General features: G+C 53.5%; 1 protein-coding gene across 1 annotated transcript in view; it reads right to left on the bottom strand.

Moving 5' to 3' along the window:
• LOC118235554 (lissencephaly-1 homolog A) overlaps nt 1-5000 on the bottom strand; it is a 36133-nt gene that overhangs the window by 20460 nt on the left and 10673 nt on the right. The window lies entirely within an intron of this gene.

Genomic DNA, 5000 nt, shown 5'->3' with positions numbered 1-5000 from the left:
AGTCAGGATCAGATCAGCAGGAAATTGAGTGGGATTTATAAACTGCAGCAGCAGGAGAATTCAGCCCCCCCCCCTCACCTGGAACAGGAGGGTCCAGAGAGAACACCAATATCACTAACCCCAATACAGCCCCTTCAACACCCAACCCCCCCCCCCCCACCTGGAACAGGAGGGTCCAGAGAGAACACCAATATCACTAACCCCGAAACAGCCCATTCAACACGCCCTGCCCACCCCCCCCCCCACCCCCACCCAACCTGGAGCAGGGGACTCCAGAGAGAGAGAACACAAACCCCAATGTAGCGCCTTCCTCCAGCAACCCCTACGCTTGTTGCCACGGCGACAGGCGTGTCGACAAGTGACAGCTCTCCCCGGCGGGGACCTGGACACGCGTGCTCGCACGCTGCGAGACATTTGTTGTGCCAGATGTCCCACACGGGCCCGTAGACAGCCACCGTAAGGAGATTTACTCTGCCCCCCTCCCCAGCCCTAACCCTCCCCCGCCTGTCTGAGGAAGCCCGGGCAGGGGAGGGGGGCGGGGGGCGGGGGCGTGCTTAGCGGCTGGGCTTTGTTCCGCTGTCAGCCGCCAGAATAAGACGGGCCGCCCCGCCCTGCAGAACCCCCCCACGCGGGAGAGCGCTGGAGCAGGAAGCGTTAGATTACCCCCCCCCCGTACGCACAGCAAGTCACATTCCGCTGAAGAATCCCCCCCTAAAAAAGAGCCGCTCTGATGGGGACTCTCCCTGCTCACAGCAGACTGGACCCGCCCAGCTCTGAGCGCCGAGCTCTGCAGCGCTGCATCTCCCCGGGGGGGGGGGGGGGTAGGGCAGGGCTGTGCTGAAGCGCGGGGTGGATATGGGGGTACCAGCCCCTGCGCCCCCTGAAGGACGAGCAGGGAGCTGACACTACGTACCGGGGGGAAGGGGAGGCATCACCCCAACAGCACACCGAATCCACACACCCCAGGCTCCGCATTCCACAGACAGAACACAAGACGGCGGTTTGTTTGAGCCCTTTCAGCGGCCAGATCGTACAGCTCAAGAGCTGGAGGACCCGCGCATGCAGGCTAGCATATCGCTGACATCTCGCTAGCATATCGCTAACATCTCACTAGCATATCACTAACATCGCGCTATCCAGCTGACTTCACCCATCTTGGCTCATCTTCCAAGAATTCTTTTCTCGTTCTCATTACATTCCACATTTAGAGATCCCCTCCCCCCCCCCTTTCTAATGACGTACAAAGTCAGGCTGTATGAGACTGTCTGCTGGCTAGCTGAACAAAAGACAAAAAAGCACTGACAGGGTTTTAACCAGGAACTCGTCACTGCTCTGGGGTAATGTCCTTGCCGTCAGTACACCCAAAGATACGACTCAGTGCCAACTCATAGTTTTTGGTGCACCTTGGCTTTAAACACTCAAAGCATTTAGATCAAACTGCACCTCTCCCAGCAGAAAGATCAATACAGTCTCTCCATCATAATATTTGCATTAAAATGGAGGGCAGTTTAGGTCTAGCCAAGTCCTGTAATTGCCACTGGGATTTAGACCTTTAGCTTCACTTTAATTTTCTCTATCCTAATTTGTTCATTTATCTTTTTAAAATCTATTTATCTGAGTATTATCTTGTACTCTGCACAAGAAGAAAGCGCATTAAAAAGGGGCACAAGAATGATCTGTTCCTGTGTGGAGAGAGCAGGAGCCTGAAGTTTGGCACGAGGAGACTCCCTCTGTGAGTAAAAATAGAGCTCCATCCTCAAGCTGCGTACAGCCATCAGCTGACTCAGATCCACAGATCCCAGATCCCTATCAGAGCTCAACGCCTGCGGAGCCCAACACGGCCTGAACACCACTACACACCCAAACACCTACCAATACCCCGCCTATCACACCCAAACACCTACCAATACCCCGCCTATCACACCCAAACACCCACCAATACCCCGCCTATCACACCCAAACACCTACCAATACCCCGCCTATCACACCCAAACACCAACCAATACCCCGCCTATCACACCCAAACACCTACCAACAACCAGCCTATCACACCCAAACACCGACCAATACCCAGCCTATCACACCCAAACACCAAACACCAACCAACAACCGGCCTATCACACCCAAACACCAACCAACAACCAGCCTATCACACCCAAACACCTACCAACAACCCATCACATCTACCAATAACCGGCCTATTACCCCCAAACACCAATCTAAAACCAACACACACGCACATGCACACAGCACCCTTCGTTCAGTGCCCTGTACAATCTTGGATAAACCAACACGGCTAATTTGCATGTGGTTAGCAAGCATGAGCCATCGCCAGGGAAACAATTACCACTAATCCCATTCCTGAACCCGATCGCTCGTCATAGCAATTTGTCAAATACAATTAAGCGCTGATTAATTAATTATTCAGCACCCGTGCGTCCTGAATGGACCTGCTTGCTGATGCAAGGCTTAGTCTAATCCCAGTGGAGTTCCTCCCCTCCACAGCCTATGCTGGCTGGCCAGCAGGGGTCAGTCTATCACACGTACAGGATAGACGGGCGATTTTCACGTTACCACTTCCCTAGCCGACAGACACAGACACAGACACAGACACAGACACAGACACAGACACAGACACAGACACAGACACAGACACAGACACAGACACAGACAAGCGACCGTCACGGCAGGACATCAGCTGGCCAAACAGCCGCAGTCTTTATTTTTTACTGCAAGAAAACATTTAAACAATATATGACTGCTTAATAAAGCGAGTGCCTTCTTAGGGAAGGGGTTTCCATCCTGGCAGGTGGAAGACCGCTTTTGGTCAGGCAGTGACCACACCTGCAATCAGTAATATTAAACTCTGAGGTGGGCGGACATTTCCCTGTGAACGTCTTTGTGTGCCGTGTCAGTACCGTCTGGTTTGTGGCCTGTAGTCTGACCCACGCGGCGAAGGGCTGCTGCCTTTTCAGGCACGACACCCAAACACGACTACTTTCACAAAGCAGTGTCTTACGTAAGCAGGCCAGGCTTCTGAGAAATCAAGAAGGACTGGGCAGAGCCTGCCATTTCATTTAAACATCAGTTCAGTCATTTTATCCCAATATTTTAGCTTCGTAGAGACTGACAGCCAAACCCCTTACATTTCTGTGGAAAATTCCTCAGTAATAAATAATTCACCAAAGGAAAGGCAGTGTGTTTACTGAGCCCTTAAACTGTCACCGTGAGCGTCACTGGGCGGAGCCTGAATAGGGAAGACGGGCCGAGGGGGCGGGGCTATCTGACGGGCACGATGGCCAGCTGGTCACCTCTCCTTGCCCTGAGAGACGGAGAAGTCCACAGTCTCCAGTTACAGGGCGCACCGCACTTTTAAAAATTCATGCTTGTGAAAGTTCGGAAATTTCCTTTCAGACTTTTCTGTGCTGTAATTGCAGCTCGGGCACGGCCTGGCAGACCTGACGAGCAGAGCGGGATTAGACCGGGTGACGGGGGGGAGAATGCAGAATACTCATCTCTCCTTTGGACCAGCATTGCAAATCCCACAGTACTGCTGAGTCTGCAGCTTCACTTAAAAAGAGCCAACCGCCTCAAACCTTAAACGGGCGTTCCTTTACCATGTCCGGGCTCTAATGCATACTGATGTGCATGCTGCCCCCCCCCCCCGCGCAATGTGGAATTAAATCCTGGTTAAAGGGCCAATCCCTCCCCCTGCCCTCCCTCCGTCGGCCCTCCTGGGGGTTAGAGGGCATAGAGACAGCACCGAAATCACAAGCGGGCTCGATTAAAACCCCAGATCCTGGCCTGGGGACCTGGCGGACTTTCATTAAGCCCACAGAAGCAGCTCGTCCCGTCTCCCATCGACCCCCCGCTCCTGGGGCGACGCGGAGTTATCGCGCCCACAGACACGCCGCCCCGGGGGCACGTGCCCCTTCCTGTGTGCCAGGTCAAAGGTCAGAGGGGGCGCGCCAGTTACAGGAGGCATCATAAAGGGGCTCTTACACAGACATCTCCTCCTGGGAGACTGTCTCCATGGAAACACACAGGCCACCCCTGTCCACCTACTGTGTGTGCAATATATGAATCTAATAAGTTTGGCTTAAAGCTTATCAGTTACTACAAGTAATTCTGTCACTAGTGGAAGGGACCCAGATGCTGTGTAGACACAGTGCTGCATAGAGACGCTCTTTATGATGGACATGACCCCCCCCACCCCGCCCCCTCCCAGGTGACCAACCCGGGATTAGAGCTGCCAGCGCTTCCTGTCATTGTCGTGGCACACGGAGTGCTGGGGGCGGGGACAGTCAGAGGACACCGATAGCCATAATCAATACACCAGGCAGACAGGATCAATACCCAGAGCTGGCAATTAAAGGGGACACCGGTGGGCATGATCAATAATGAGTGGTCGAGGCTCAGGCCGAGCTCACCGATTGGCTACGACCCCCCCCCCCCTTTGCCCCACCCCCACCAGGTTCAATAAAACTGAAACGAGAGGTGGTTTCCCCCACTGTGGAGGCACACAGGACATCCACATCGGGCGAGATGCACCTTTGAAGTGTAACCACAGGTACTTTATTCACAAGACAGGTAGTAATGAAACATCCACGCTTAGCCAGCAAGTCCAGCATACCGGCCATAGACAGCAACGATCTTCAGCTAGCCGCTTCCCCCAGTGTTTGCTCCAGGACCAAAGGTCCACACTCAGTTTATTTCATCATTTGCTTTATTTATTTCAGCATGTAATTTGACCACCTGGCCAGAGGGGGCGCTAAGCAGAGCCGGCATTGCTCGTACTACCCGAGCCATTTCATAAGCCAGGGAAAACCTTCAGTGGAAATGCTGCAGAACAGCTACATGCTGGCCACCACTAAACCTAGCAGGTATTGGCGTGACATAACAGGCATTAACCTGTGCGTTGAGCTGGCTTTGATTCGACGGCCTGAAATGGCTGATTAAAGATCATCAATGCCATGGCTGGCAAAGACTGCTCTTTCTTC

This window comes from Anguilla anguilla, chromosome 9 (genome assembly GCF_013347855.1).
Source record: "Anguilla anguilla isolate fAngAng1 chromosome 9, fAngAng1.pri, whole genome shotgun sequence".
Lineage (NCBI taxonomy): Eukaryota > Metazoa > Chordata > Actinopteri > Anguilliformes > Anguillidae > Anguilla > Anguilla anguilla.
The sequence above is the reverse complement of the archived record's forward strand: the minus strand, read 5'-3'. Positions and strand labels throughout refer to the sequence as shown.